The sequence below is a fragment of the Anomaloglossus baeobatrachus genome, chromosome 3, assembly GCF_048569485.1.
Source record: "Anomaloglossus baeobatrachus isolate aAnoBae1 chromosome 3, aAnoBae1.hap1, whole genome shotgun sequence".
Lineage (NCBI taxonomy): Eukaryota > Metazoa > Chordata > Amphibia > Anura > Aromobatidae > Anomaloglossus > Anomaloglossus baeobatrachus.
Window position 1 is genome coordinate 125,100,040 of NC_134355.1, and position 22,112 is coordinate 125,122,151.

A 22,112-nucleotide genomic window follows, 5' to 3' on the forward strand; every position below is an offset into this window, starting at 1 on the left:
ACCAAGGCGGCAGGCATGGGACCATGGGGGACGGATCAACAAGGGCGCATGGTAGCAGGCAAAATGTTGAGGAATGTACAGGAGAACATGAAGAAATGGAGAAAGAACTGTCCATGGACATGGAAGACTCAGCGGATGAGGGAGACCTTGGTCAAATTTCAGTTGAAAGAGGTTGGGGGGAGATGTCAGAGGAAGAAAGAACGGTTAGCACCTCTATGCCACAAACACAGCGTGGACTTGGTCCGAATGGCTGCGCAAGACACATGAGCGCCTTCTTGCTGCACTACCTCCAACATGACCCTCGTATTGTCAAAATTAGAAGTGATGTTGAGTACTGGCTTGCCACACTATTAGATCCCCGGTACAAGTCCAAATTTTGTGACATAATTCCAGCCATAGAAAGGGACGCACGTATGCAGGAGTATCAGCAAAAGCTGTTACTCAATCTTAGCTTGGCTTTTCCACCAAACAACCGTGGTGCACGGAGTGAATCTCCCAGTTGTAACTTGACAAACATGGGATGGTCTCGTCATCATCAACAGTCTAACCGTACCAGCAGCACCGTATCTGGTGCTGGCAACAGCATTTTTATTGAATCGTTTCATAATTTTTTTAGATCATCTTTTGCAAGGCCACCAGAGACAACAAATCTGACACATAGTCAACGGCTGGAGAGGATGATACAGGAGTATCTCCAAATGAACATCGATGCCATGACTTTGCAAATGGAGACTTGCTCATTTTGGGCTTCAAATCTTGAAAAATGGCCAGAGCTCTCCACTTACGCTTTGGCGATCTTGTCGTGTCCAGCTGCCAGCGTTGTCTCTGAACGTGTCTTCAGTGCTGCTGGGTGTGTGCTGACAGATAAACGCACGCGTCTGTCCACTGACAATGTGGACAGACTAATGTTCATCAAAATGAACAAGTCATGGATCCACAAGGAATTTACTACCCCTGTGTCATCCTGGGGAGAGTAAATGCTTGTGTATTTTGAAAGTGCTTGATGAAAATCTACCTGTGAAGTGTACAACTGGGGCACAAGTGCTGCCACTGAAGGGGTGTCTGTGTGGCCCAATTTTTGGAAAAAAGGGAGACCCCGCTTGGAGTAACCCTTGCTTACAGTGTTTCTAAAAATGATCCAAGATGAACAGATCTGGGATCAGCAAAGACTTTGCTACCTACCCCGGTGTCATCCTGGGGAGAGTAAATGCTTGTGTATTTGGAATGTGCTTGATGCAAATATACCTGTGAAGTGTACAACTGGGGCACAAGTGCTGCCACTGAAGGGGTGTCTGTGTGGCCCAATTTTTGAAAAAAAAACGGAGACTCCGCTTGGAGTAACCCTTGCTGTGTTTTTAAAAAGGAGCCAAGATGAACAAGTCATGGTTCAACAAAGACTTTGCTACCTACCCCGGTGGCATCCTGGGGACAGTTAAGGATGGCGTATTTTTGAATGTGCTTGATGCAAATCTACCTGTGAAGTGTACAACTGGGGCACAAGTGCTGCCACTGATGGGGTGTCTGTGTGGCCCAATTTTTGGAAAAGAGGGAGACTCCGCTTGGAGTAACCCTTGCTTGCAGTGTTTCTCAAAATGATCCAAGAGGAGCAGATGTGGGATCAGCAAAGACTTTGCTACCTACCCTGGTGCCATCCTGGGGACGGTTAAGGATGGCGTATTTTTGAATGTGCTTGATGCAAATCTAGCTGTGAAGTGTACAACTAGGGCACAAGTGCTGCCACTGAATGGGTGGGTGAATCCCCCGAAATATAAAAGATCTGTTTCTGGCCTCACCAGACATTTTCTTGATCTTCATAATGGAGACTTTTCTACTATGAATGTTGTAGGTATTGAGCAAGTGAAAAAACCTTTGAGAGGAGGTGATTGGTTCCGTGAACTTCTCTATACTGAAGCTAAGTGGATACTGCGGCTGGATACCCGGCACCCTAAAGGACTCAATTATCGTTCTGATTTACGCTATGTTATATGATGTTTTTTCTGTCCCTTTTTTTCTTTCTACCTTTTTTTTTTTTTTTTTTTTTTTTTTTCTTCTTTCCTTCAGCACCAATGGCCATATAAACATTTTGAGCAATAAATATACATAGGAAAATAAACCAGAAATAATAAATACATAGAAATAAATTAAATATATACAAACAATTTAGTATGAATAAATGTATAGGGAAAGGAATAATTGTAAAATAATAAACAATAAATAACACATTATAACAGTATAATGAAATAATGAATAAATAAAGTAGAGGTGATAAGAAATATATAAAAAATAAAAAATAAAAATAAAAAATGGATAAATATACAAATAAATAAGTAAATAATTATATACATATAATAAATAAACAAGGATAAACAAGTGTAGCAGAGGAGCGGAGAATTTAATAAATTAATGAACTATTCATGTTTCGATATATAATGCAATTTTTATTGTTGGATTCCTGGGTACTACATGTTTTGTGTGTTCCTGATGGTGTACATATATGTACATATAATTTAATGCGATATATACTCCATAGGTAGAACGTGGTTTGTCGATTTATCTTTAACACACAAACATGTATTTGCCCTGAAATTATATAATATCTAATTTGCATACATACATATCTAGTCTATTCCTGCCCTACATTCATATAATATATATATACTCATGTGTGCACATATATATGCGCACACATCTTCATATATATACTTCAAAATCCATTCATATGAAGCACATCCATTTACTATGATACCAATATTCCTTGCAGAAATATATATATTTATATATATTAATAAAATAAAACATAAATAAATAAAAACAAGTTTTTTTGTTTTTTTGTTTTTTTGTTTTTTTTTCTCTTTTTTTTTCTCTTTATAAACTAGAACATTGACACATATAAATTAATAAGACAAAAGAAAGGATCGATACATACATATATATGCATGCACGCACAAAACATTTCCTCTTGTGGGGCCCTCTTCACATTCTGATTAATTGTTTTTCTGTTTCTCAAATGCATGCACATATATGTATGAACACGCGCTTATTCTACTGCATACAACGTATGGGGTTAATAGAGTCTAATGACATACTACCCCTCTCACTAATTTGCATTTTCTGAGTGAACTCCCTTCCTGTTTCCCATCTTGCCTTTGTGTCTCATTACCTTTAAAGTGCTATATATACTTCTTGCCTTCTATCTTACATGGCTTATGATTAAGGACTGCTTTTAAATTACCCTTTTTGTGTCCGAAACGCGTCAAGCCGCATGGCAAGCCGCATGGCGTTTTTGGAAAGATCTGTGACCCTTTATTAATTTTAACTTTTTTCAAATAAAGCATGAAGATTTTTATCTATTCGCATTGGTGCTGAGTCCCACTTACTTTTCTTTGCTACCTTCCTGGAACACGGACCTGCCTGTCCGAGGGACTACGTGCATTCACCGCAGACTGGAGGACACTATTTGGGTGAGCTGAATACCTCTCTTTTTCCTTCCCTGTTCTTGGCGTCCATTTTTCGTGCCCACCCCAGGATTTGTCCTTATAGTAATTGGATTTTCTATGTTATAAAAGTATAATATATATCTCCAGCTAGTATATACAACTCCATGCATCTCATATATATACTATTTTTGGTCACAGATCATTCCTAGCGCCTGCAAGACGTTTAGCACTTTTTTTCTATTTATTTTTTTCTTTACCATCACATATATATATTTTTCCCAAAGAGTAAACTATGGATATTTCATCATTCGATAATGAGGAAAGGCGAAGGAAACTTGAATCTATTTTTTCTGATAATACTGCAGACACACCTGACCTCCCCTTTGGTTCAGAAAAAACATATACCTTTTGGGACCTTGAAAAGGTGTTCACACAGAGACTTAGAACTTGGTGGGATTCTGCCACTCTTAAAAAGTACATTGAAAAATCCATAATCCCACGTGGCCTCAGGATAAAGAAATTTCCTACTTTTATATTCCATCAGGACTTCCAAACAGAGTGGAATAATATTCTTACCACCTGTTCACTTAGCCTCATGAATCTCATCATTAAAGAGGAAGAAGATAGACTGAAATCCTTTGACATACAAATTAATGAAATACAAGACTTCTTGAATAAAAACTATGACGCAGTAGACTATAAAAAACTTCACGATAAATTCCTCACCAATATTCATAGAATTGAGGATAACCTCATCCAATACAAACAAAGGAAATATAAGAGGGACACCAATGATTATAATACCAACCAAGTTTATTCTTGGAGCACATCAAGGAAATCTATCTTAAAATACCGCAAAGATAACAATCCTAGGGAAAGATCTGTAATTTTTACCTCCACCGATCTGGACACTACAGGTGGCAGTGGCAGTTCACTGGACTCGGATAAAAGCTCAAATATTGCTGAGGGTGCGACTTTTAAGAAATCAAAAAACGGAATGGCCACAGAGGAGGAAGGAAGCACCAGAGGTGCGGTAAAATTCACTCCTCGACGCACCAACAGAAACCGGCATCAGAGATATTAAATATACCTAATCATACTGAGTTTTCTGTTATAAACTTATCTGCATGCTCCATCAGCTCTTGTCAACTGCAAGTCCTCAAGAAAGGTCTGAATTTTGCCCCTACATCTCGAGCTGATTTGTTTCAGACCATCAAGGACATCAATATCTTTATCAGAAACCTCACGGTTAAAAAACATTTTTTTTCATCTGAACAGAGCCATGCAGATATTCCTTCCACCTCTAATACTACCATTGAAGTACCCTCCTTTCCACTACACATGAGTCTTAAGGAGCATGTCTCCACGAAAATTCTGTCTGAAATGGACAATTCTAATAATCCTGAACTCCACATTCCTCCTTTCAAAACTGCCAATAAGGACTTTTATCCAGTGGCCTCACGTGTCCCCATTATGGACACATACCAGGATCTAATGGAAACTGAGATTAAAAATATTATTTCTTCAAGTCCTGTGTCCCCCAATAATCTTACCATCCAAGAGTGCAAAGCTCTTAAAGATTTGAGTAAAAATCCTTACATTACCATAAGAGCAGCAGACAAGGGTGGCTCAGTGGTTATTCTCGACAGTTCACTGTATGAAAGGGAAATCATGAATATGTTGGAGGATGCTGCCACTTATAAACGGCTTACTTCTGATCCCACGGAAGTTTTTTCCAAGAAATTGAATACTATCCTTGAACAAGGACTGTCTTTAGGCATCTTTGACAAGCATACATGCGACTACCTGACTAATGACACTCCTGTGTGTCCAATTTTCCAAGGACTTCCCAAAATCCATAAGGGCCTCTTTCCACCACCCTTACGACCTATTGTAGCCAGCACCAATTCTCTCACCAGTCGGATTTCAGACTGGCTGGATAATATCTTACAGCCCCTAGTTAAGGATTCTGCTGGCTACATCAGAGATTCCAAGCACATTTTACAAACTCTTCCTGACCTCACTTGGAATGATGATCTGTTCTGGGTCACGAGTGATGTTGCATCGCTATACTCATGTATTCCACATACATTAGCCCTCAAATCTCTATCTCACCACTTAAGTCAGCTGACTAACCTGAGTGACATATTTAAAGACTATGTCATCCTGATTTGTGAGTTTCTCTTGAAACATAATTTCTTCAGCTTTAACCAGAAATTCTTTTTACAAGTCAATGGTTGCCCTATGGGTGCTAGTTTTTCTTGCGTTTTAGCTAATTTATACATGATTTCTTGGGAAACCATGTACATACATACGCCTGACAATCCTTTTATGGACCAAATCTTTTGGTATGCGAGATACATAGACGATCTCATAATGATCTGGAAACGCAAGAAAAATGCACCCCTAACCAACCTACCTGATACCTTTCTCTCCTATTTGAATTCAAACCACATGAATTTAAGCTTTACTGTGGTATTTTCTGAAAATTCTACTCCATTTTTGGATGTATACCTCACTGGTGACCCTGAAGCTGGTTGCATCAATACCTCCTTATACAGGAAACCGCTCAGTGGGAATACCATTCTGCATGCAAATAGTAATCATACCAAACATACTATAAACAATCTACCCCTTGGTGAATTTCTCAGAGCACGCCGCCTCTGTTCCACAGATACTGCTTATTTCTCTGAATTGTAAACCATGAAAAAGCGGCTACGATGCAAAGGCTATAAGAATAAGATCCTTTTCCGTGCTGAAAAAACCGCTGGAAAGAAAACCCGCAGTGAACTACTTTTTAATAAGAACGCATCTGATAATCGGAATTGTTCCATCGTTTTCTCCACCCCTCATAGTGCTGATTTTTCTAGAATAAAAGAAGTTTTTCTACGTTATATCCCTCTTCTTCATCAGGATCCGGAGTTAGCTCAAATACTATCCAATGGTGTCAATGTGGTGGCCAGAAAGGCTAAGGCGGGCTTTGCACACTACGACATCGCAGGCCGATGCTGCGATGCCGAGTGCGATAGTGCCCGCCCCCGTCGCAGCAGCGATATGTGGTGATAGCTGGGGTAGCGAAAATTATCGCTACGCCAGCTTCACACACACACTCACCTGCCGTGCGACGTCCCTGTGGCCGGCGACCCGCCTCCTTGTTAAGGGGGCGGGTCGTGCGGCGTCACTGCGACGTCACACGGCAGGTGGCCAATCGGAGCGGAGGGGCGGAGATGAGCAGGATGTAAACATCCTGCCCATCTCCTTCCTTCCGCATATCCTACGGAAGCCGCAGTGACGCCGGTAGGAGATGTTCCTCGCTCCTGCGGCTTCACACACAGCGATGTGTGCTGCCGCAGGAGCGAGGAACAACATCGGACTGTCGCGTCAGCGTAATTATGAATTACGCCGACGCTGCACCGATGATACGATTACGACGATTTTGCGCTCGTTAATCGTATCATCGAGACTATACACACTGCGATGTCGTATGCGATGCCGGAAGTGCGTCATTTTCAATTTGACCCCACCGACATCGCACCTGCGATGTCGCAGTGTGCAAAGCCCGCCTAAGACCATAGGCAATATGATATCTCCAAGCCTATTTATCTCCCAAAATAGAACTGAGACCTGGCTCAGCACAAAAGGCTCCTATAAGTGTGCCCTGCCCCGGTGTGGACTTTGCAAATTCATGAAGAAAACATTATCTTTTCCAGTGGGTGACATCATCCACAATATTTCTGCTTTTATAAACTGCTCTACCACATATGTCATATACAAAGCTTCCTGTACTATATGTCTGAAAGATTACATAGGCTGCACTTCCAGGCCTCTCAGGAAAAGAATATCTGAGCATACCCACATTCCACTTCCAACCTCCTCTTTGAATCCCCCGAAATATAAAAGATCTGTTTCTGGCCTCACCAGACATTTTCTTGATCTTCATAATGGAGACTTTTCTACTATGAATGTTGTAGGTATTGAGCAAGTGAAAAAACCTTTGAGAGGAGGTGATTGGTTCCGTGAACTTCTCTATACTGAAGCTAAGTGGATACTGCGGCTGGATACCCGGCACCCTAGAGGACTCAATTATCGTTCTGATTTACGCTATGTTATATGATGTTTTTTCTGTCCCTTTTTTTCATTCTACCTTTTTTTTTTTTTTTTTTTTTTTTCTTCTTTCCTTCAGCACCAATGGCCATATAAACATTTTGAGCAATAAATATACATAGGAAAATAAACCAGAAATAATAAATACATATAAATAAATTAAATATATACAAACAATTTAGTATGAATAAATGTATAGGGAAAGGAATAATTGTAAAATAATAAACAATAAATAACACATTATAACAGTATAATGAAATAATGAATGAATAAATAAAGAAGAGGTGATAAGAAATATATAAAAAATAAAAAATAAAAATAAAAAATGGATAAATATACAAATAAATAAGTAAATAATTATATACATATAATAAATAAACAAGGATAAACAAGTGTAGCAGAGGAGCGGAGAATTTAATAAATTAATGAACTATTCATGTTTCGATATATAATGCAATTTTTATTGCTGGATTCCTGGGTACTACATGTTTTGTGTGTTCCTGATGGTGTACATATATGTACATATAATTTAATGTGATATATACTCCATAGGTAGAACGTGGTTTGTCGATTTATCTTTAACACACAAACATGTATTTGCCCTGAAATTCTATAATATCTAATTTGCATACATACATATCTAGTCTATTCCTGCCCTACATTCATATAATATATATATATACTCATGTGTGCACATATATATGCGCACACATCTTCATATATATACTTCAAAATCCATTCATATGAAGCACATCCATTTACTATGATACCAATATTCCTTGCAGAAATATATATATTTATATATATTAATAAAATAAAACATAAATAAATAAAAACAAGTTTTTTTTTTTGTTTTTTTTTGTTTTTTTTTTTCTCTTTTTTTTTTTTTCTCTTTATAAACTAGAACATTGACACATATAAATTAATAAGACAAAAGAAAGGATCGATACATACATATATATGCATGCACGCACAAAAAATTTGCTCTTGTGGGGCCCTCTTCACATTCTGATGAATTGTTTTTCTGTTTCTCAAATGCATGCACATATATGTATGAACACGCGCTTATTCTACTGCATACAACGTATGGGGTTAATAGAGTCTAATGACATACTACCCCTCTCACTAATTTGCATTTTCTGAGTGAACTCCCTTCCTGTTTCCCATCTTGCCTTTGTGTCTCATTACCTTTAAAGTGCTATATATACTTCTTGCCTTCTATCTTACATGGCTTATGATTAAGACTGCTTTTAAATTACCCTTTTTGTGTCCGAAACGCGTCAAGCCGCATGGCAAGCCGCATGGCGTTTTTGGAAAGATCTGTGACCCTTTATTAATTTTAACTTTTTTCAAATAAAGCATGAAGATTTTTATCTATTCGCATTGGTGCTGAGTCCCACTTACTTTTCTTTGCTACCTTGATGCAAATCTACCTGTGAAGTGTACAATTGGGGCACAAGTGCTGCCACTGAAGGGGTGTCTGTGTGGCCCAATTTTTGGAAAAAAGGGAGACTCTGCTTTGAGTCACCTTGCGGTGTTTTACATCATTTTAGAAGGGCATGCCATGCCTATATCGGTGTCTCCTCCTCTTTTTCCTTGTCCAGCTCTTTTGTTTTCGCATGAGTATATGTCCTTGTCACTTTCCCATGTGTTTGTGTTGTGAGTTGTTTGTCACCTTTTGGACACCTTTGAGGGTGTTTTCTAGGTATTTTTATGTGTTTGTGATTGCCTCCCATTGTTTCCTATGGGTTTGAGCGGTTCGCCGAACCAGTTCGCTGAACCGAACTCGAACTAGACCGCCGTTCGACGAACCAAGCTCGAGCCGAACCGCGACCGGTTCGCTCATCTCTATAGGCAACTTAATAAAAAACAAATATATTCCTATCTCACTTGTTTATTTTCACCAGGTAAACCAATAAAACTGCACAAAATTTAGAAATAGGCATTTCTGATATACAAAAACTTAAAAAATTAGTGACCAATATAGCCACCTTTCTTTATGATGACACTCAGCAGCCAACCATCCATAGATTCTGTCATTTGCTTGATCTGTTTACAATCAACATTGCGTGCAGCAGCCACCACAGCCTCCAGACACTGTTCCGAGAGGTGTACTGTTTTCCCTCCCTGTAGATCTCACATTTTATGAGGGACCACAGGTTCTCCATGGAGTTCAGATCAGGTGAACAAGGGGGCCATGTCATTATTTTTTCATCTTTTACACCTTTACTGGCCAGCCATGCTGTGGAGTAGATGGATGCATGTAATGGAGCATTGTCCTGCATGAAAATCATGTTTTTCTTGAACGATACCAACTTCTTCCTGTACCACTGCTTGAAGATGTCTAACAGAAACTGGCAGTAGGTCTGGGAGTTGAGCTTCACTCCATCCTTAACCTGAAAGGGCTTTGATGATACCAGCCCATACCAGTACCCCACCTCCACCTTGCTGGCGTCTGAGTCGGAGTGGAGCTCTCTGCCCTTTACTGATCCAGCCTTTGGCCCATCCATCTGGACCATCAAGAGTCACTCTCATTTCATCAGGCCATAAAACCTTTGAAAAATCAGTCTTAAGACATTTCTTGGCCCAATCTTGACTGTTTCTTGTTGAAAGGTGGTCGTTTTTCAGCCTTAGTTACCTTGGCCATGTTCCTGAGTATGGCACATCTTGTGCTTTTTGATACTCCAGTAACGTTGCAGTTCTGAAAGCTCTTCTGACCCATTTTGCCAAAAGAAAGGAAGTTGCCTATTAATTAAGCACACCTTATACAGGGTGTTGATGTCATGATACCACACCCCTCCTCGTTACAGAGATGCACATCACCTGATTTACTTAATTGGTAGTTGGCTCTCAAGCCTATACAGCTTGTATTAGGACAACATGTATAAAAAGTATCATGTGATCAAAATACTCATTTGCCTAATAATTCTGCAGATGGTGTATACCTATTTGGGCCCATTGTAATTACCTCCACATGTCCGGTACAGAGCACTTCTGCAATCAGCCAAAAGCATCACTATTCACATGATGCTATGGCGTCTGAGGTCACATCCGGTTTTCCCGGACATCAGACTTCCGCGTTCCACAGTGGAACGCATGGTGTGCCGACGTCAGCATCCACAACATCAGTCAGGTGACGCGTCTGAGAACACCTACCATGTCCCGGACGTCAGGCTTCAGCGTTCCGCGGTGGAGCATATAGGGTCACATGACGCGGCATTGTAACCGCCCACATCACGTGTCCCAAAATACAGGCACTTCAACATCTCGGAGCTCAGTAATATATCTATTATTGCGCATGCGCATATGATATATAAGCAGAGCAAAGCAATTGGCCTGCAGGCACAAATAAAGGGTGCTAAATAGCAATTGTACAAATATTAGGTAATGATAACCACTAAGTGCCACGATCAAACATATATAATGATTAAGGGCAGCATATGAAGTTTTATATGGCTGCGCAAGCAACATAGAAGCTAATATACATGTATGTCTGCAATAACTGCTAAGACCTGTAATGTACGAAAGACAATCCATTTGTATCAATATGGTATATTGTCAGCGGAAAAATATGCTCTTGAGATGGACATTGGGCACGAAGTTGATAATTAATCACTGGGAAAATGATCAATTCAGCAATTATGTAATAGGGCTGGGTGGATTATGCAAAGGCACTAAGAAGGGGATTGCATATACTTAGAATAATATCAATCCCAATTAGGGGACGGGGAATAGAGAACAAAAAAGGAAAGAGAATATTAAACACTCCTAAAATTGTGTTATATCGTGATAGGGAAATACTACAATAATAAGTAAATGCATATAAGTTTGCCGGGGATACAGATACATATAATCCACGTGGGGCATAAGGCAGGATCCAGTCTCCCTGCTAGAACTCTGGTAACCACAAACTGTTTTATGTCCTACTCTTATACGTCTATGTTTGTAAGAATTACTTTTGGTGTTATTCTTGACTCTTCCACAAGGCTGTGATGGGACCTACAATTATCAAGTTAGAATAATTTTCCAGGTCAGGCCTAGAAGGTATGTGTATGTATGCATACCTCCCAACCGTCCAGATTCTGCGGGACTGTCCCAATTTGAGGGCTCTCTCCCTGCAGTCTCTCTGCTCACAGCTGATGTCCCGGCTCCTCCCCTCAGTGCAGTGAATAAATTAAATTAAATTTTCATCTGGTCCCAGTAACCCAACTGCTCTGGCTCACCCCAGACAAGCGGGACTCAAATGTGTGATCTCATTGTCCATAGACAGCAGCTCTACCTATTGAGCTACTGGCCATAATGTAAGACATAGGAAGATTTGATAATCTTTACCTCTATATTGCAGTAGAGAAACCAGAAGCAGTTACATAGATAATAGATAGAGGGATGGATAGATAGATAGATAGGTAATAGATAGAGGGATAGACAGATAATAGATAGGAGAGGGATAGACAGATAATAGAGGGATAGACAGATGATAGATAGACAGATACAGTGCCTACAAGTAGTATTCAACCCCCTGCAGATTTAGCAGGTTTACACATTCGGAATTAACTTGGCATTGTCACATTTGGACTGTAGATCAGCCTGGAAGTGTGAAATGCACTGCAGCAAAAAAGAATGTTATTTCTTTTTTTTTTAATTGTGAAAAGTTCATTCAGAGGGTAATTTATTATTCAACCCCTCAATCCACCAGAATTCTGTTTGGTTCCCCTAAAGTATTAAGAAGTATTTCAGGCACAAAGAACAATGAGCTTCACATGTTTGGACTAATTATCTATTTTTCCAGCCTTTTCTGACTAATTAAGACCCTCCCCAAACTTGTGAACAGCACTCAAACTTGGTCAACATGGGAAAGACAAAGGAGGATTCCAAGGCCATCAGAGACAAGATCGTGGAGGGTCACAAGGCTGGCAAGGGGTGCAAAACCCTTTCCAAGGAGTTGGGCCTACCTGTCTCCACTGTTGGGAGCATCATCCGGAAGTGGAAGGCTTATGGAACTACTGTTAGCCTTCCACAGCCTGGACAGCCTTTGAAAGTTTCCACCCGTGCCGAGGCCAGGCTTGTCCGAAGAGTCAAGGCTAACCCAAGGACAACAAGGAAGGAGCTCCGGGAAGATCTCATGGCAGTGGGGACATTGGTTTCAGTCAATACCATAAGTAACGTACTCCACCGCAATGGTCTCCGTTCCAGACGAGCACGTAAGGTACGTTTACTTTCAAAGCGTCATCTCAAGGCTTGTCTACAGTTTGCTCATGATCACTTGGAGGACTCTGAGACAGACTGGTTCAAGGGTCTCTGGTCTGATGAGACCAAGATCGAGATCTTTGGTGCCAACCACACACGTGATGTTTGGAGACTGGATGGCACTGCATACGACCCCAAGAATACCATCCCTACAGTCAAGCATGGTGGTGGCAGCATCATGCTGTGGGGCTGTTTCTCAGCCAAGGGGCCTGGCCATTTGGTCCGCATCCATGGGAAGATGGATAGCATGGCCTACCTGGAGAGTTTGGCCAAGAACCTCCGCTCCTCCATCAAGGATCTTAAGATGGGTCATCATTTCATCTTCCAACAAGACAACGACCCAAAGCAGACAGCCAAGATAACCAAGGCCTGGTTCAAGAGGGAAAAAATCAAGGTGTTGCAGTGGCCTAGTCAGTCTCCTGACCTTAACCAAATAGAAAGCTTGTGGAAGGAGCTCAAGATTAAAGTCCACATGAGACACCCAAAGAACCTAGATAACTTGGAGAAGATATGCATGGAGGAGTGGGCCAAGATAACTCCAGAGACCTGTGCCAGCCTGATCAGGTCTTATAAAAGACGATTATTAGCTGTAATTGCAAACAAGGGTTATTCCACAAAATATTAAACCTAGGGGTTGAATAATAATTGACCCACACTTTTATGTTGAAAATTTATTAAAATTTAACTGAGCAACGTAACTTGTTGGTTTGTAAGATTTATGCATCTGTTAATAAATCCTGCACTTGTTTGAAGTTTGCAGGCTCTAACTTATTTGCATCTTATCAAACCTGCCAAATCTGCAAGGGGTTGAATACTACTTGTAGGCACTGTATATAATAGACATATGTAATAAATAACAGATAGATAATAGATGATAAATAATAGATGGCTAGATAATATATAGATAATAGGTAGAGATGTAATAAATAAATAAATAGATATATGATAGATGGATAGATACATTATAATAGATACAGTAAAGGGATAGATAGAGAGATAGACATTGCATTTCTGTGTAGATGAAGGTAACAATCAGATGAATGAGGAGCAGGGTGTATATTAGATTGTAAGCTCCTAGGAGCAGGGTATATTATATTGTAAGCTCCAAGGAGCAGGGTAAATTATATTGTAAGCTCCAAGGAGCAGGGTGTATTAGATTGTAAGCTCCAAGGAGCAGGGTGTATTAGATTGTAAGCTCCAAGGAGCAGGGTGTGTTAGATTGTAAGCTCCAAGGAGCAGGGTGTATTAGATTGTAAGCTCCATGGAGCAGGGTGTATTAGATTGCAAGCTCCAAGGAGCAGGGTGTGTTAGATTGTAAGCTCCAAAGAGCAGGGTGTATTAGATTGGAAGCTCCAAGGAGCAGGGTGTATTAGATTGTAAGCTTCTAGGAGCAGGGTGTATGAGATTGTAAGCTCCAAGGAGCAGGGTGTATTAGATTGTAAGCTCCAAGGAGCAGGGTGTATTAGATTGTAAGCTTCTAGGAGCAGGGTATATTAGGAGCAGGGTATATTAGATTGTAAGCTTTTAGGAGCAGGGTGTATTAGATTGTAAGCTCCAAGGAGCAGGGTATATTAGATTGTAAGCTCCAAGGAGTGGGGTGTATTAGATTGTAAGCTCCAAGGAGCAGGGTATATTAGATTGTAAGCTCCAAGGAGCAGGGTGTATTAGATTGTAAGCTCCAAGGAGCAGAGTATATTAGATTGTAAGCTCCTAGGAGCAGGATAAATTAGATTGTAAGCTCCTAGGAGCAGGGTATATTAGATTGTAAGCTCCAAGGAGCAGGGTATATTAGATTGTAAGCTCCAAGGAGCAGGGTGTATTAGATTGTAAGCTTCTAGGAGCAGGGTATATTAGGAGCAGGGTATATTAGATTGTAAGCTCCAAGGAGCAGGGTGTATTAGATTGCAAGCTCCAAGGAGCAGGGAGTATTAGATTGTAAGCTCCAAGGAGCAGGGTGTATTAGATTTGTAAGCTCTTAGGAGCAGGGCGTATTAGATTGTAAGCTCCAAGGAGCAGGGCGTATTAGATTGTAAGCTCCAAGGAGCAGGGTGTATTAGATTGTAAGCTCCAAGGAGCAGGACGTATTAGATTGTAAGCTTCTAGGAGCAGGGCGTAATAGATTGTAAGCTCCAAGGAGCAGGGTGTATTAGATTGTAAGCTCCAAGGAGCAGGGTATATTAGATTGTAAGCTCCAAGGAGCAGGGTGTATTAGATTGTAAGCTCCAAAAACAGGGTGTATTAGATTGTAAGTTCCAAGGAGCAGGGTGTATTAGATTGTAAGCTCCAAGGAGCAGGGTGTATTAGATTGTAAGCTCCAAGGAGCAGGGTGTATTAGATTTGTAAGCTCTTAGGAGCAGGGCGTATTAGATTGTAAGCTCCAAGGAGCAGGGCGTATTAGATTGTAAGCTCCAAGGAGCAGGGCATATTAGATTGTAAGCTCCAAGGAGCAGGGCGTATTAGATTGTAAGCTCCTAAGAGCAGGGCGTATTAGATTGTAAGCTCCGAGGAGCAGGGGGTATTAGATTGTAAGCTCCAAGGAGCAGTGTGTATTAGATTGTAAGCTCCATGGAGCAGGGAGTATTAGATTGTAAGCTCCAAGGAGCAGGGTGTATTAGATTGTAAGCTCCATGGAGCAGGGAGTATTAGATTGTAAGCTCCAAGGAGCAGGGTGTATTTGATTGTAAGCTCCATGGAGCAGCGTGTATTAGATTGTAAGCTCCAAGGAGCAGGGTTTATTAGATTGTAAGCTCTTAGGAGCAGGGCGTATTAGATTGTAAGCTACAAGGAGCAGGGAGTATTAGATTGTAAGCTCCAAGGAGCAGGGCGTATTAGATTGTAAGCTCCAAAGAGCAGGGCGTATTAGATTGTAAGATCCGAGGAGCAGGGCGTATTAGATTGTAAGCTCCAAGGAGCAGGGTGTATTAGATTGTAAGCTCCATGGAGCAGGGAGTATTAGATTGTAAGCTCCAAGGAGCAGGGTGTATTAGATTGTAAGCTCCATGGAGCAGGGAGTATTAGATTGTAAGCTCCAAGGAGCAGGGTGTATTAGATTGTAAGCTCCATGGAGCAGGGTGTATTAGATTGTAAGCTCCAAGGAGCAGGGTGTATTAGATTGTAAGCTCTTAGGAGCAGGGTGTATTAGATTGTAAGCTCCATGGAGCAGGGTGTATTAGATTGTAAGCTCCAAGGAGCAGGGTGTATTAGATTGTAAGCTTCTAGGAGCAGGGCGTATTAGATTGTAAGCTCCATGGAGCAGGGTGTATTAGATTGTAAGCTCCAAGGAGCAGGGTGTATTAGATTGTAAGCTTCTAGGAGCAGGGTGTATTAGATTGTAAGCTCCAAGGAGCAGGATGTATTAGATTGTAAGCTCCAAGGAGCAGGGTGTATTAGATTGTAAGCTTCTAGGAGCAGGGTGTATTAGATTGTAAGCTTCTAGGAGCAGGGTATATTAGGAGCAGGGTATATTAGATTGTAAGCTCCAAGGAGCAGGGTATATTAGATTGTAAGCTCCAAGGAGCAGGGTATATTAGATTGTAAGCTCCATGGAGCAGGGTGTATTAGATTCTAAGCTCCAAGGAGCAGGGTGTATTAGATTGTAAGCTCTTAGGAGCAGGGCGTATTAGATTGTAAGCTCCAAGGAGCAGGGCGTATTAGATTGTAAGCTCCAAGGAGCAGGGCGTATTAGATTGTAAGCTCCAAGGAGCAGGGTGTATTAGATTGTAAGCTTCTAGGAGCAGGGTATATTAGGAGCAGGGTATATTAGATTGTAAGCTCTTAGGAGCAGGGCGTATTAGATTGTAAGCTCCAAGGAGCAGGGCATATTAGATTAAAAGCTTCTAGGAGCAGGGCGTATTAGATTGTAAGCTCCAAGGAGCAGGGTGTATTAGATTGTAAGCTCCAAGGAGCAGGGTGTATTAGATTGTAAGCTCCATGGAGCAGGGTGTATTAGATTGTAAGCTCCAAGGAGCAGGGTGTATTAGATTGTAAACTCTTAGGAGCAGGGCGTATTAGATTGTAAGCTCCAAGAAGCAGGGTGTATTAGATTGTAAGTTCCAAGGAGCAGGGCGTATTAGATTGTAAGCTCCAAGGAGCAGGGCGTATTAGATTGTAAGCTCCAAGGAGCAGGGTGTATTAGATTGTAAGCTCCAAGGAGCAGGGTGTATTAGATTGTAAGCTCCAAGGAGCAGGGTGTATTAGATTGTAAGCTCTTAGGAGCAGGGTGTATTAGACTGTAAGCTCCAAGGAGCAGGGCGTATTAGATTGTAAGCTCCAAGGAGCAGGGCATATTAGATTGTAAGCTCCAAGGAGCAGGGTGTATTAGATTGTAAGCTCCAAGGAGCAGGGTATATTAGATTGTAAGCTCCATGGAGCAGGGTGTATTAGATTCTAAGCTCCAAGGAGCAGGGAGTATTAGATTGTAAGCTCTTAGGAGCAGGGCGTATTACATTGTAAGCTCCAAAGAGCAGGGCGTATTAGATTGTAAGCTCCAAGGAGCAGGGCGTATTAGATTGTAAGCTGCAAGAAGCAGGGTGTATTAGATTGTAAGCTTCTAGGAGCAGGGTATATTAGGAGCAGGGTATATTAGATTGTAAGCTCTTAGGAGCAGGGCGTATTAGATTGTAAGCTCCAAGGAACAAGGCATATTAGATTGTAAGCTTCTAGGAGCAGGGTGTATTAGATTGTAAGCTCCAAGGAGCAGGGTGTATTAGATTGTAAGCTCCAAGGAGCAGGGTGTATTAGATTGTAAGCTCCATGGAGCAGGGTGTATTAGATTGTAAGCTTCTAGGAGCAGGGTGTATAAGATTGTAAGCTCTTAGGAGCAGGGCGTATTAGATTGTAAGCTCCAAGGAGCAGGGCGTATTAGATTGTAAGCTCCAAGGAGCAGGGCGTATTAGATTGTAAGCTCCAAGGAGCAGGGCGTATTAGATTGTAAGCTCCAAGGAGCAGGGTGTATTAGATTGTAAGCTCCATGGAGCAAGAAGTATTAGATTGTAAGCTCCAAGGAGCAGGGTGTATTAGATTGTAAGCTCCATGGAGCAGGGAGTATTAGATTGTAAGCTCCAAGGAGCAGGGTGTATTAGATTGTAAGCTCCATGGAGCAGGGTGTATTAGATTGTAAGCTCCAAGGAGCAGGGTGTATTAGATTGTAAGCTCTTAGGAGCAGGGCGTATTAGATTGTAAGCTCTTAGGAGCAGGGCGTATTAGATTGTAAGCTCCAAGGAGCAGGGTGTATTAGATTGTAAGCTCCTAGGAGCAGGATAAATTAAATTGTAAGCTCCTAGGAGCAGGGTATATTAGATTGTAAGCTCCAAGGAGCAGGCTATATTAGATTGTAAGCTCCATGCAGCAGGGTGTATTAGATTGTAAGCTTCTAGGAGCAGGGTGTATTAGATTGTAAGCTCCAAGGAGCAGGGTGTATTAGATTGTAAGCTTCTAGGAGCAGGGTATATTATGAGCAGGGTATATTAGATTGTAAGCTCTTAGGAGCAGGGTGTAATAGATTGTAAGCTCCAAGGAGCAGGGTGTATTAGATTGTAAGCTCCATGGAGCAGGGTGTATTAGATTGTAAGCTCCAAGGAGCAGGGTGTATTAGATTGTAAGCTCTTAGGAGCAGGGCGTATTAGATTGTAAGCTCCAAGGAGCAGGGTGTATTAGATTGTATGCTCCAAGGAGCAGGGTGTATTAGATTGTAAGCTCCATGGAGCAGGGTGTATTAGATTGTAAGCTCCAAGGAGCAGGGTGTATTAGATTCTAAGCTCCAAGGAGCAGGGTGTATTAGATTGTAAGCTCCAAGGAGCAGGGTGTATTAGATTGTAAGCTCCAAGGAGCAGGGTGTATTAGATTGTAAGCTCCAAGGAGCAGGGCGTATTAGATTGTAAGCTCCAAGGAGCAGGGCGTATTAGATTGTAAGCTTCTAGGAGCAGGGCGTATTAGATTGTAAGCTCCAAGAAGCAGTGTGTATTAAATTGTAAGCTCCAAGGAGCAGGGTGTATTAGATTGTAAGCTCCAAGGAGCAGGGTGTATTAGATTGTAAGCTCCAAGGAGCAGGGTGTATTAGATTGTAAGCTCCAAGGAGCAGGGTGTATTAGATTGTAAGCTCCAAAAGCAGGGTGTATTAGATTGTAAGCTCCAAGGAGCAGGGTGTATTAGATTGTAAGCTCCAAGGAGCAGGGTGTATTAGATTGTAAGCTCGGAGGAGCAGGGTGTATTAGATTGTAAGCTCCAAGGAGCAGGGTGTATTAGATTGTAAGCTCCATGGAGCAGGGTGTATTAGATTGTAAGCTCCATGGAGCAGGGTGTATTAGATTGTAAGCTCCAAGGAGCAGGGTGTATTAGATTGTAAGCTTCTAGGAGCAGGGTGTATTAGATTGTAAGCTCCAAGGAGCAGGGCGTATTAGATTGTAAGCTCCAAGGAGCAGGGTGTATTAGATTGTAAGCTCCAAGGAGCAGGGTATATTAGATTGTAAGCTCCATGGAGCAGGGTGTATTAGATTCTAAGCTCCAAGGAGCAGGGAGTATTAGATTGTAAGCTCTTAGGAGCAGGGCGTATTAGATTGTAAGCTCCAAAGAGCAGGGCGTATTAGATTGTAAGCTCCAAGGAGCAGGGCGTATTAGATTGTAAGCTGCAAGAAGCAGGGTGTATTAGATTGTAAGCTTCTAGGAGCAGGGTATATTAGGAGCAGGGTATATTAGATTGTAAGCTCTTAGGAGCAGGGCGTATTAGATTGTAAGCTCCAAGGAACAAGGCATATTAGATTGTAAGCTTCTAGGAGCAGGGTGTATTAGATTGTAAGCTCCAAGGAGCAGGGTGTATTAGATTGTAAGCTCCAAGGAGCAGGGTGTATTAGATTGTAAGCTCCATGGAGCAGGGTGTATTAGATTGTAAGCTTCTAGGAGCAGGGCGTATAAGATTGTAAGCTCTTAGGAGCAGGGCGTATTAGATTGTAAGCTCCAAGGAGCAGGGCGTATTAGATTGTAAGCTCCAAGGAGCAGGGCGTATTAGATTGTAAGCTCCAAGGAGCAGGGCGTATTAGATTGTAAGCTCCAAGGAGCAGGGTGTATTAGATTGTAAGCTCCAAGGAGCAGGGTGTATTAGATTGTAAGCTCCATGGAGCAAGAAGTATTAGATTGTAAGCTCCAAGGAGCAGGGAGTATTAGATTGTAAGCTCCAAGGAGCAAGAAGTATTAGATTGTAAGCTTCAAGGAGCAGGGAGTATTAGATTGTAAGCTCCAAGGAGCAGGGTGTATTAGATTGTAAGCTCCATGGAGCAGGGTGTATTAGATTGTAAGCTCCAAGGAGCAGGGTGTATTAGATTGTAAGCTCTTAGGAGCAGGGCGTATTAGATTGTAAGCTCTTAGGAGCAGGGCGTATTAGATTGTAAGCTCCAAGGAGCAGGGTGTATTAGATTGTAAGCTCCTAGGAGCAGGGTGTATTAGATTGTAAGCTCCAAGGAGCAGGGTGTATTAGATTGTAAGCTCTAAGGAGCAGGGTGTGTTAGATTGTAAGCTCCAAGGAGCAGGGTATATTAGATTGTAAGCTCCATGGAGCAGGGTGTATTAGATTGTAAGCTCCAAGGAGCAGGGTGTATTAGATTTTAAGCTTCTAGGAGCAGGGTGTATTAGATTGTAAGCTCCAAAGAGCAGGGTGTATTACATTGTAAGCTCCAAGGAGCAGGGTGTATTAGATTGTAAGCTCTTAGGAGCAGGGCGTATTAGATTGTAAGCTCCAAGGAACAAGGCATATTAGATTGTAAGCTTCTAGGAGCAGGGTGTATTAGATTGTAAACTCCATGGAGCAGGGAGTATTAGATTGTAAGCTTCAAGGAGCAAGGTGTATTAGATTGAAAGCTCCATGGAGCAGGGTGTATTAGATTGTAAGCTCCATGGAGCAGGGTGTATTAGATTGTAAGCTCCAAGGAGCAGGGTATATTAGATTGTAAGCTTCTAGGAGCAGGGTATATTAGATTGTAAGCTCCAAGGAGCAGGGTGTATTAGATTGTAAGCTCCAAGGAGCAGGGTGTATTAGATTGTAAGCTCTTAGGAGCAGGGTGTATTAGATTGTAAGCTCCATGGAGCAGGGAGTATTAGATTTGTAAGCTCCAAGGAGCAGGGTGTATTAGATTGTAAGCTCCATGGAGCAGGGTGTATTAGATTGTAAGCTCCAAGGAGCAGGGTGTATTAGATTGTAAGCTCCAAGGAGCAGGGTGTATTAGATTGTAAGCTCCAAGGAGCAGGGTGTATTAGATTGTAAGCTCCAAGGAGCAGGGTGTATTAGATTGTAAGCTCCATGGAGCAGGGAGTATTAGATTGTAAGCTCCAAGGAGCAGGGTGTATTAGATTGTAAGCTCCATGGAGCAGGGTGTATTAGATTGTAAGCTCCAAGGAGCAGGGTGTATTAGATTGTAAGCTCCAAGGAGCAGGGTGTATTAGATTGTAAGCTCCAAGGAGCAGGGTGTATTAGATTGTAAGCTCCATGGAGCAAGAAGTATTAGATTGTAAGCTCCATGGAGCAGGGAGTATTAGATTGTAAGCTCCAAGGAGCAGGGTGTATTAGATTGTAAGCTCCATGGAGCAGGGTGTATTAGATTGTAAGCTCCAAGGAGCAGGGTGTATTAGATTGTAAGCTCTTAGGAGCAGGGCGTATTAGATTGTAAGCTCTTAGGAGCAGGGCGTATTAGATTGTAAGCTCCAAGGAGCAGGGTGTATTAGATTGTAAGCTCCTAGGAGCAGGGTGTATTAGATTGTAAGCTCCAAGGAGCAGGGTGTATTAGATTGTAAGCTCTAAGGAGCAGGGTGTGTTAGATTGTAAGCTCCAAGGAGCAGGGTATATTAGATTGTAAGCTCCATGGAGCAGGGTGTATTAGATTGTAAGCTCCAAGGAGCAGGGTGTATTAGATTTTAAGCTTCTAGGAGCAGGGTGTATTAGATTGTAAGCTCCAAAGAGCAGGGTGTATTAGATTGTAAGCTCCAAGGAGCAGGGTGTATTAGATTGTAAACTCTTAGGAGCAGGGCGTATTAGATTGTAAGCTCCAAGGAACAAGGCATATTAGATTGTAAGCTTCTAGGAGCAGGGTGTATTAGATTGTAAACTCCATGGAGCAGGGAGTATTAGATTGTAAGCTTCAAGGAGCAGGGTGTATTAGATTGAAAGCTCCATGGAGCAGGGTGTATTAGATTGTAAGCTCCATGGAGCAGGGTGTATTAGATTGTAAGCTCCAAGGAGCAGGGTATATTAGATTGTAAGCTTCTAGGAGCAGGGTATATTAGATTGTAAGCTACAAGGAGCAGGGTGTATTAGATTGTAAGCTCTTAGGAGCAGGGTGT